The sequence below is a fragment of the Pteropus medius genome, unplaced genomic scaffold, assembly GCF_902729225.1.
Source record: "Pteropus medius unplaced genomic scaffold, Ma_sr-lr_union100, whole genome shotgun sequence".
Classification (NCBI taxonomy): Eukaryota; Metazoa; Chordata; class Mammalia; order Chiroptera; family Pteropodidae; genus Pteropus; species Pteropus medius.
In genome coordinates, this window is record NW_024344437.1 from 2,793,288 (window position 1) to 2,803,417 (window position 10,130).

Genomic DNA, 10,130 nt, shown 5'->3' on the forward strand with positions numbered 1-10,130 from the left:
GATACGAGCTCTAAAATGGAGATTTCAATCAAATGCTTCCATTTTTCTTTGAATATTTCTTTTAATAAATTCAGTGGCCTAGATCAAGAAGAGTTGTGTAAAATTCCCTTGGAGATTTTTTATTTAATGTGTAAGAACATGAGAAATAATTTGAGTTGTTAAAGTGATCTGTTATTAGTGTGGAGATTAAAATTTTAAACCAAATTGGTGCAATGAGTTATTGCTCTGGCACTTGGCCAATCCTCCTCTTCTCTACTCAGCTTCAGCTGTGATGAGGGGATATCTGGATTGAGGTCTTAGTTTCCAGAACTGTCCCACTCTGCAATATTCTTACAATTTCCCTGGTTATCAACCTTATCGCCTGTTTTACCACTCTACTTTTGTTACTGTGGTAGTGATCATATGAATATACAAAGAATAATCTCAGATCGACCACTTATTGTGTGTCTTTGGACCAGTTATTTAACCTCTATCAGATGCTATTTTCTCAACAGTAAAATGGAAGTAAATATATTAGCCATCTCTATGGCTGTAATCGCAATTAAATGAAATACAGCAGTCTACAGAAAACACTTAGCATGTACATGGCATATTGTTAGGGTTCCATAAATATTGTAATTTTTACTATCCCTATTACTATTACTCAAGAGGTGCATGTTAAAGAATTTCGAAATTACAGAATATTTTGGGTTGGAGACATTTGCCATTGAAGAAGCTGATGGTCGTTTACGGTTGCTTAGAATGTGGGTGCATGTAAAAATGTACTGTTTATGCTTTCAGAAATCCTTAAATACAGTACTTAAACAGCTGGAAGAAAAAAAGAGTCTTGAAAATCAAGTGAAATCCTATACTCTGAGATTGAAACGAGTGTCAAAATTTTGTTTTTATTTTACACTACCATGCTTTTTTAGCATGTTATCTAGAAACCTACTAAACAATTATCATAAAATACCTACAAAACTATTTCCTACACTATATTTTAATAAAACAGCATAGAGACATTAGCACTAGCCCTGCTACTATTACAAATCTTTTCTGATGTTGGGTTTGTAGTTTGGTATCTTTCACGTAGGCTTGCCGCAAGGCCAACCATGAGTGCTGTGCATATCTAGCTGAAATGTCTCAGGTAACTTGTTTTTTGTACTTACAAATTCTAAGAATTTCCTCTTACTGTAAGTTATGGTTTTATTTTCCTATGTTTTGATTGGTTTGATCTGGTAGAGAAACAAATATTAAAATTATGAGAGAAAAGGTACTGAGTTTCTAAATGTGTAGGGTGAAAAGGAAAACATATAACTTATATAAAAAGGTAAAAGGGAGACAAAAGTTTCCAAATTCAGAGAATATTTTGCATATTTTCTGTCTTAGTTATTCTTTTAGTTTAATCTGTAATTGCTAGAATTCAAATAGTTCCCTCTGCTATCATGCAATTCAAGGCATTTTACTTCATAATTATGCATGGCAAGGCCTAGGATAGATACAGAATTACTATTGCTAGAAAGGGTGTTATTACAAATGACAGGACAGGAAACTGGTCAGTGATTAAAAGATGTCACACATATATTTTCTAGTTTTTCATTTGCCTTTCAGTTTTACTTATAATGTTGTTGGTATTACAGAGTTTTTGTTCTGATGTTGTCAGAGTTATGTTTTATTTATTGTTTCTGATGTCATGTTTAAAAGATTTGTCTTCATCTCAATGTTTCATAACATTAATTACTTTTTTTAGTATTTATATGGCTTAATATTTGACATTTGAAAACTTAAACTTTGTTAACTTTATTTTGGAATATGCTTTCAGAGTAGGATATGGGTTCAGTTTCCAATGTGCATTACCCAAATGGAAGTGTTCAAAGAGCAGTTGACTATATGAATCTCAGGAAAAGAAGATAAAGATTGGAGATAGAGACTTGGAAATTATTAGTATGTAGATAATAAATGAAGCGTTGTGAATGGATGATATGCAACAGGGAGAACACATGGGAGAAAAGAAAGATAGTCTAGAATATAGCTCTGAAGAGTTTCAGCAGTGATAGTCAAGGGAAGAGGAGCCCAAAACAGGGTTGGAGTCTTCCGGACATAACTAGGGGAGGCAAGGAGGTAGAGGAGAGGTAGTTGAGGGCCGAGTGTGACAAAGAGGTAGTCTGCTAATCACTGATCTGGAGACTCCAGAGGATCAAGGAAAGGACTGAGAGAAAGGGAGTTAGGATTGGGGATTGCAGCAAACAAGGGGATGTAGAGAGTAATTTGAGAATGGACATCAGGGCAATAATGAAAAAGGGAGGTTTGGATTTCTAGTGCTGACTGAGGTAAGCAGAAAATTAAGACAAAACAGGAACACTCCTTTGAGTCTCTTACCCATAAAATGGACAATCAGTTCAAACTTTATGGTCCTGGATACTTGATTGGAAGCCCTGCTCCCTCCTGCAGCACAGACACCCTTATGCCTGTCCTCAGACTGTGGTCTGCACTTGGAATATATTGCTTCTCATACAAGCCAATTTTGTTTCCTTCAAGGTCTAGCATAAATGCTACCTCCTTTATGAAGCCATGATATGATGAAAGCCAACAGACTGTGGAGCCGATGCAAATCTGGATTTGAATCCCAGTTTTGTACTTACTGCAGCATGGCCTTTTTGGGCCTTAATTTTATTCATCATCTGTAGAAGGGAAATACCAGTAGTATCTTGCAGGAAATTGTGAGTGTCAGAGATCTAATGTGTTAAGGTGTTGGGTGAAATGGCTGGCATGTAATAGGTTCTAAATTCCAGCAAATGGTGAATATTATTTTCCTGTTTTTTTTTTCCTCATCCCCCTACCCTCTCTCTCTGTGACAGGGGCCTCAGAATATCTACTTGCCTTAGACTACTTTCTTTACCCTTGTTTATCTGAAAAACTCATTTAGGAGGTCTAGTTTCTACTTCTAAACAGGATCATTGGACATATAATCAAAGCCTATTATATTTTATTTTTTATTTTTCAATTAGAGTTGAAATTCAATATTATTTTATATTAGTTTAAGGTGTACAGCATAGTGGTTAGACATTTATAAAATAATGAAATGATCTCTCCAATTAGTCAAGTACTCGCCTGGAACTATACATAATTATTACAATATTGACTATATTCCTTATTCTGTACTTCACATCCCCATGACTATTTTGTAACTCCCAAGTTGTACTTTTTAGTTCTTCACATTTTTCACCTAGCCCCCCAACCCCTCCTCCCATCTGGCAATCACCAGTTTGTTCTCTGCATCTATGAGTCTGTTTCCATTTTGTTTGTTCATTTATTTTGTTCTCTAGATTCCACGTATAAGTGAAATCACACAGTATTTGTCTTTCTCTGTCTGACTTATTTCACTTAGCATAATAACCTCTATGTCCATTCATGTTGTTGCAAATAGTAAGATTTCATTTTTTATGGCTCAGTAATATTCCATTGAATATATGTACCACATCTTCTATATCCAAATGTCTATTAATGGGCACTTAGATTGCTTCCATATCTTGGCTATTGTAAATAGTGCTGCAGTGAACATAGGGATGCATTTATCTTTTCGAATTAGTGTTTTGGTTTTCTTTGGATAAATACTCAAACATGAAATTGCTAGGTAATAAGGTAGTTCTATTTTTAATTTTTTTTAAAAAAAACCTCCAAACTGTTTTCCATAGTGGCTGCATCAATTTACAATGCTCAAGGGTTCCCTTTGCTCCACATCCTTGCCAACACTTGTCGTTTGTTGATTTATTGATGACAGCCATTGTGAAAGGCATGAGGTAATATCTCATTGTGGTTTTGATTTGCATTTCTCTGATGAATAGTGATGTTGAGCATATTTTCATATGTCTATTGGCCATCTGCATGTCCTTTTTGGAGAGATGTTTATTCAGGTCCTTTGCTTATTTTTTAGTAGGATTATTAGATGTTTTAATATTAAGTTATGTGAGTTCTTTATAAATTTTGGATATTGGTTCCTTATCAGATGTACCATTGATGAATGTCTTCTTTCATTCAGTAGGGTTGTTTTTTAGTTTTGTCGATAGTTTCCTTTGCTGTGCAAAATCTTTTTTGTTCAATGTAGTTTCATTTGTTGATTTTTCATCAGGAAAAAATATTACTAAGAGCAATGTCAGAGTTTACTGCCTATGTTTTCTTCTAGGATTTTTATAGTTTCAGGTCTTACATTTAAGTCTTTAATCCATTTTGAGTTTATTCTTGTATATGGTGTAAGAAGGTGGTCAGTTCCCCCCCCCTTTTTTTTTGCATTTACTTCTCAGATTTTCCCAACTCCATTTATTAAATAGACTCTTTGCCTCATTATATATTCTTGCCTCATTTATCATAGATTAAATACCCATATAGATGTAGATTTATTTCTAGGCTCTCTATTCTGTTCCATTGATCTATGTGTCTGTTTTTATGCCAATACTATGCTGTTTTGATTACTATAGACTTGAGGTATAGTTTGATATCGGAAGATTGCGATGGCTATTCAGGGTCTCTTATGGTTCCATATAAATTTTAGGATTATTTGTTCTAGTTCTATGAAAAATGACATTGGTGTTTTAATAGGGATTGCATTGACTCTATAGATTGCTTTGGATAGTATGGACATTTTAACGATGTTAATTCTTCCTTCCATTAAGTACAGTATATGTTTCCATTTATTTGTATCCTCTTCAATTTCTTTCTTCAATGACATAATTTCCTGAGTACAGGTCTTTAACATTTTTGGTTAAGTTTATTCCTAGGTATTTTATTGTTTTTGATGCAATTGTAAATGGGATTGTTTTCTTAATTTCTCATTTTGATAGTTCATTATTAGTGAATAGAAATGCAACTGACTTCTGAATATTAATTTTGTATCCTATTACTTTACTGAATTTATTTATCAGATCTAACAGTTTTTTGGTGGAATCTTTAGGGTTCTCTGCAAATAATGACAGTTTTACTTCTGCCTTTCCAATTTGGATACATTTTATTTCTTTTTCTTGTCTGAGGCTAGAACTTCCAATGCTATATTGAATACAAGTGGTGAAAGTAGACATTATTGTCTCATTTCTGATCTTAAGGAAAATGCTTTTAGCTTTTCCCCATTGAGTATGATGTTAGCCATGGGTTTCTTATATATGGCCTTTATTATGTTATGTTCCCTCTAGTCTCACTTTGTTGAGAGTTTTTATCACAAATGGATGCTAGATTTTGTCAAATATTTTTTCTATTGATACGATCATATGATTTTTATCCTTCAATTTGTTAATGTGGTATATCACATTAATTGCTTTATGGATATAGAACCTACTTTGCATCCCAGGAATAAATCCACTTGATCATGGTGTATTATCTTTCTAATGTATTGCTGAATTCAGTTTGCTAATATTTTGTTGAGGATTTTTATATCTATGTCCATCAAAGATGTCGGTATATAATTTTCTTCTTTTGTAATGTCTTTGTTTTTCCAATCAGGGTAATGAAGGCCTCATAGAATGTGCTTGGGAGCCTTCTTTCCTATTGAATTTTTTTGAAATAGCTTGAGAAGAATAGGTATCAATTCTTCTTTGAATGTTTGGTAAAATTTACCATTTGGTCCAGGACTTTTTGAGGGGAAGGGGAATTTTTTGATTATTGATTTGATTTCATTAGTAGTAATTAGTTGGTTCAGATTTTCTGTTTCTTCTTGACTCAGTCTTGGGAGATTGTAAGTTTCTAGGAATGTATCCATTTCTTCCATATTGTCCAATTTGTTGACATATAATTGCTCATAGTATTTTCTTACAATCCTTTGTATTTCTGTGGAGTCAGTTGTTACTTCCCTTCTTTCATTTCTGATTTTATTTATCTGGGTCCTCTCTCTTTTTTTCTTGATGAGTCTGGCTATAGGTTTATCAATTTTGTTTATCCTTTCAAAGAACCAGTTCTTGATTTCATTGATCCTTTGTTTTGATTTTTTTTAGACTCTATTTTGTTTATTTCTGCTCTATTTTTATTATTTCTTTCCTTCTACTCACTTTGGGCTTTGTTTGCTCTTTTATTCCAAGTCCTTTAGTTGTGAGGTTAGATTGTTTATTTGAGTTTTTTTGTTGTAGTTTATTGAGGTAGGCCTGTATTGCTATGAATTCTGCTCTGAGTACTGCTTTTGCTGTATCCCACAGATTTTGATTCATTGTGTCTTCATTTTCATTTGTCTCAAGGTATCTTTTGATATTGTTCTTGATCTCATTGTTAACTCATTCATTGTTTAGTAGCAGGTTATTTAGCTCCATGTGTTTGTATATTTTTCAGTTTGTTTCTTGTAATTGATTTCTAGTTTTATATCATGTGGTCATATGATTTCAATCTTCTTAAATTTACTGAGACTTGTTTTGTGGCCTAAGATGTTTATCTCGGGAAATGTTCCATGAGCATTTGAGAAGAATGTATATTCTGTTGCTTTGAAATGAAACACTCTAAAAATGTTAATTAAATTCATCTGGTCTAGTATATCATTTAAGGTCATCGTGATTTTCTGTCTGGAAGATCTGTCTATTGGTGTCAGTGGGGTGTTAAAGTTCCCTCATATGACTTCATTACTGTTGATCTCTCCCTTTATATCTGCCAATGTTTGCTTTATATATTTAGGTGCTCCTAGATTGGGTGTATAAACATTTACCAGGGTTATATCCTCTTGCTGGATTGATATCTTTATCATTATGCAATGCCCTTCTTTGTCCCTTATTGTAGCCTTTGTTTTGAAGTCTGTTTTGACTGCTATAAGTATTGCTACCACAACTGTTTTAAATTCCACTTACATGAAATAGGTTTTTCCATCCCTTTACTTTCAGTCTGTGTGTGTCTTTCAATCTGAGTTGGGTCTCTTTTAGACAGCATGTGTATGAGTCTTGTTTTCTTATAGTTATTGCCAACCATTTTATTATTCATATTTATGTTATTTTTTTCTTTCTCTTCTTCTTAAAGAAGTCCCTTCAACCTTTTTTTTGTAATACTGGCTTGGGAGTGGTCTATTCCTTTAGCTTTTTCCTGTCTGGAAAGCTCTTTATCTCACTACCAGTTTTAGTTGACAGCCTTGCTGAGTAGAATAGTCTTGTTGTAGATCCTTGCTTTTCAACACATTGACTATTTTGTGCCCTTCTCTTCTGGCCTGCAAAGTTTAAAAAATATGAAACGTTTCACAAATTTTTGTGTCATCCTTGCAAAGGGGCCATGCTGATCTTCTCTGTATCATTCCAATCTTAGTATATGTGCTGCTGAAACAAGCACAAAGCCTATTTTAACAGCTTTCCAGGAAGACGTTAATCCTGTTCCCCAGTATAAGTGTTAATAAGGATTTTCACTCTAGAGTGAATTGTTAATCTTTATAGTCAAAGATGGTTCTGACCGTGTGGATACTCTGGTGACTGGAAAGGTCAATGGATAATTTGCAGTTCTTTCCATGCTGAATATATAAATAATTGATTCTTTAGTAGATAATGAGCTATTTGCTGAGTCTGTTGTTTATACTTATGCTTTATTCACTCTTTTGATTGAAATTGAGTATCCACATCTCAGGATTCATTTAATTTACACAGTGTGTATACAGCATGACATTGCTTTTTAAGAATATACAGGTACACTGCATTACTTAAAAGTCAGGCAGAAAGACTGAGTAGAAATTGCTGCAACACATACTAAACTTAACCCATAAGCAGAATTGTAGCGATGGATCTGAGAGGTTGGTGAATATAATGCTTTGGATTGCAGATAAGGAGGCTGGAGCCATTCTGTGTAATTGTTAGGCAATTGCAACTGTTAGAATTGTTAAAGCATCATATGCTGCTCCTTATTCTCCTTTGAAACTACCTAAAACCCTGGTCCTAGTTTTATCCTCTGACAAACACAAAACAGTTCTACATTCCTCCATGACGGCTTTTCAACGATTTTAAAACAACCTAGTCTGCCCATAGTTTCCTTTTATTTCGAGCTAAAATTAGCTATTCCTCATAACATGGGTTCCAGACTATCCAGCTATTTCCATTGCCTTTTTGGACAACTCCTTTTATAATTGTTCATTTGAGAATAGACCTCTCCAAGTTTAAATCTAGACTTGAGATATAATCTCAACAGCAAAGTCTTGTCTCCATCATAGTCATTTTTTCTGCTCTGCTGCCCAATCGATCATTCTGAAATACAGATAGTCTGGTATTGCTCCTCATTTAAAACCTTCAGTGTCTGCATTATCCAACAGCAGAGCTGCTTGGTGTGCTCTGTCTGTTCTCTCTGATAGGCAGTGCCTGCCTTTCCAGCTGTGTCTCTATCGTGCTGCTTTATACCTTTAGGCCCTGCTGTTCCTTCTGCCTGGGATGTCCTTTCTCTTTTTCTTATTGGGTGCTCTTTGGCATAGGACCCCCACAGCCTGAATTAGTTGCCTCTGCTCTATGCTTACAAAGCAGCTGTGAAAACCTCTGCCAAGGCAGTGAATGCTACAGACTAATGATATTGCTGTTTCTATGACAGATTGTAAGAGCCATGACTTGTCTTTGTACCTCAGTGCCCAATCTAGTGGTAGCACATAGTAGATGTTAAGTAACATTTGCTGAGTGAATAAATGAGTGAATTCCATCTTCTGGTCCAAAGTCCCCAGGGTTGTCACACTTAGCAAATGACCTAACTTCTTCACAAAGAGAAGAGAATTAATTCATCAGGTGTGAAATCCAGTTGCCTTCTCTTTTGCCTTCAAATACATTTTGGTCCACTTTCTAAAAACACATTTTTATCATGTCTTTATTAACTATTCCTGTTCCTCCTCCTGTCTTAAAGAAAGAGATCTCAAACTTTTTCCCAAGTCCATCTGCTGCCTCTAGGACTTACTTAATTATTATTTTCTCTTATATTTTTAATCTCTCTTCCATCGGTGGTGGCTTGTCCTTTGTAACATGGTCATCTATCTCACCAAATAGAACAAAAAACTTTTATTTTACCCTGACTACTAAAAGCTACTCATAAAACTGCTGCCTTAGCTTTCTTTTCCTCAGCCAAAGTTCATGAGATAGTAGATGTAATTGCTGCCTTAGCTTTCTTTTCCTCAGCCAAAGTTCATGAGATAGTAGATGTACTTGCTGCCTTGTTTTTCACTCCTTGACCTTTTTTCAGCTCCCTTCTGACCCCACCATTTGGCTCTGACACAGTTTATCTCTTAATAGGAAAATACAATGACTCTTTTTCAAGTCTCCTGGTAGTAGTCATCTCTGAGGCATTTCATAGTGCTCACTATGCTTGCTTTTTAAAATAATCTCCCTTCTTAACTTCCATGACAGTATTTTTTTTTCCCTGGGTTTTCCTATCGTTCCTGTTATTTAAATTACGGCCCTGTTGATCATTAGTGACTCTTCTAGCCCTTAAAAGTTGCTTTCTCAAGTTCGTATCATCAACTCTCTTAATTCTCTGTGTGTTCTTAACAAATGGTCTCGTTTATTCATGACTTCAATTGCCATCTCTAAGGTAATTAGTCCCAATTGTTCCTGAACTGCAGATTATATTGATGCCACCCATCAGAAGTCTTCACTTTTGTGTTCTGAAGGTATTTCAAAATAGATAAAAATGAAAATATGATCTTGTCTTTTTTCAGCAAACCCACAGCTTCTATTGTCTTATCTACCTCAATGATAGAGTGCATGTATTAATTATAGTTAGTGTCTATTACGAAAAGTTTTAATGATCTATAGCACATAGACGATGTGACTTTCATAATTTCTTCTATGTTTATCTTAAAAATCATGTGGACTGTGGAGTTGAGATAGAGGGGTTTCCATAATCTTTAGAAGCTCTATGACCGAGAAGGAGAAGGCGAGAATTTTCCACTATCTTTTAGCTTCTCTTATCCATTCTGCTAAAGGACTTGCTTATGAAAGAGTTGAATATTGACTGTTCCTCTTACCTCTGAAATCAATTGTGAAATAAGAGAATAAATGATCAATTGTTTATATTTTAGGTCTCTGTCTCACATGAACTTTCTAAAAGGCAACAGATGGATCAGCCTCCTAAACTGAAAGATAATCTAGTGAAAACGTAAGTCTAACTATATCTTTCCATTCTAATTAATTATATTTGCCTGTGGATGGGACTGTCAAAACAGGTGTCCATTATATTTTGGA

At 34.6% G+C, this 10,130-nt stretch overlaps 1 non-coding gene across 1 annotated transcript; it reads right to left on the bottom strand.

Moving 5' to 3' along the window:
- Positions 1–7,153: 7,153 nt before the first annotated feature.
- Positions 7,154–7,260, bottom strand: LOC120610736 (U6 spliceosomal RNA). The gene has a single exon (XR_005654991.1). It is a non-coding gene; the product is annotated as a U6 spliceosomal RNA (small nuclear RNA).
- Between the last annotated feature and the right edge of the window lie 2,870 nt (positions 7,261–10,130).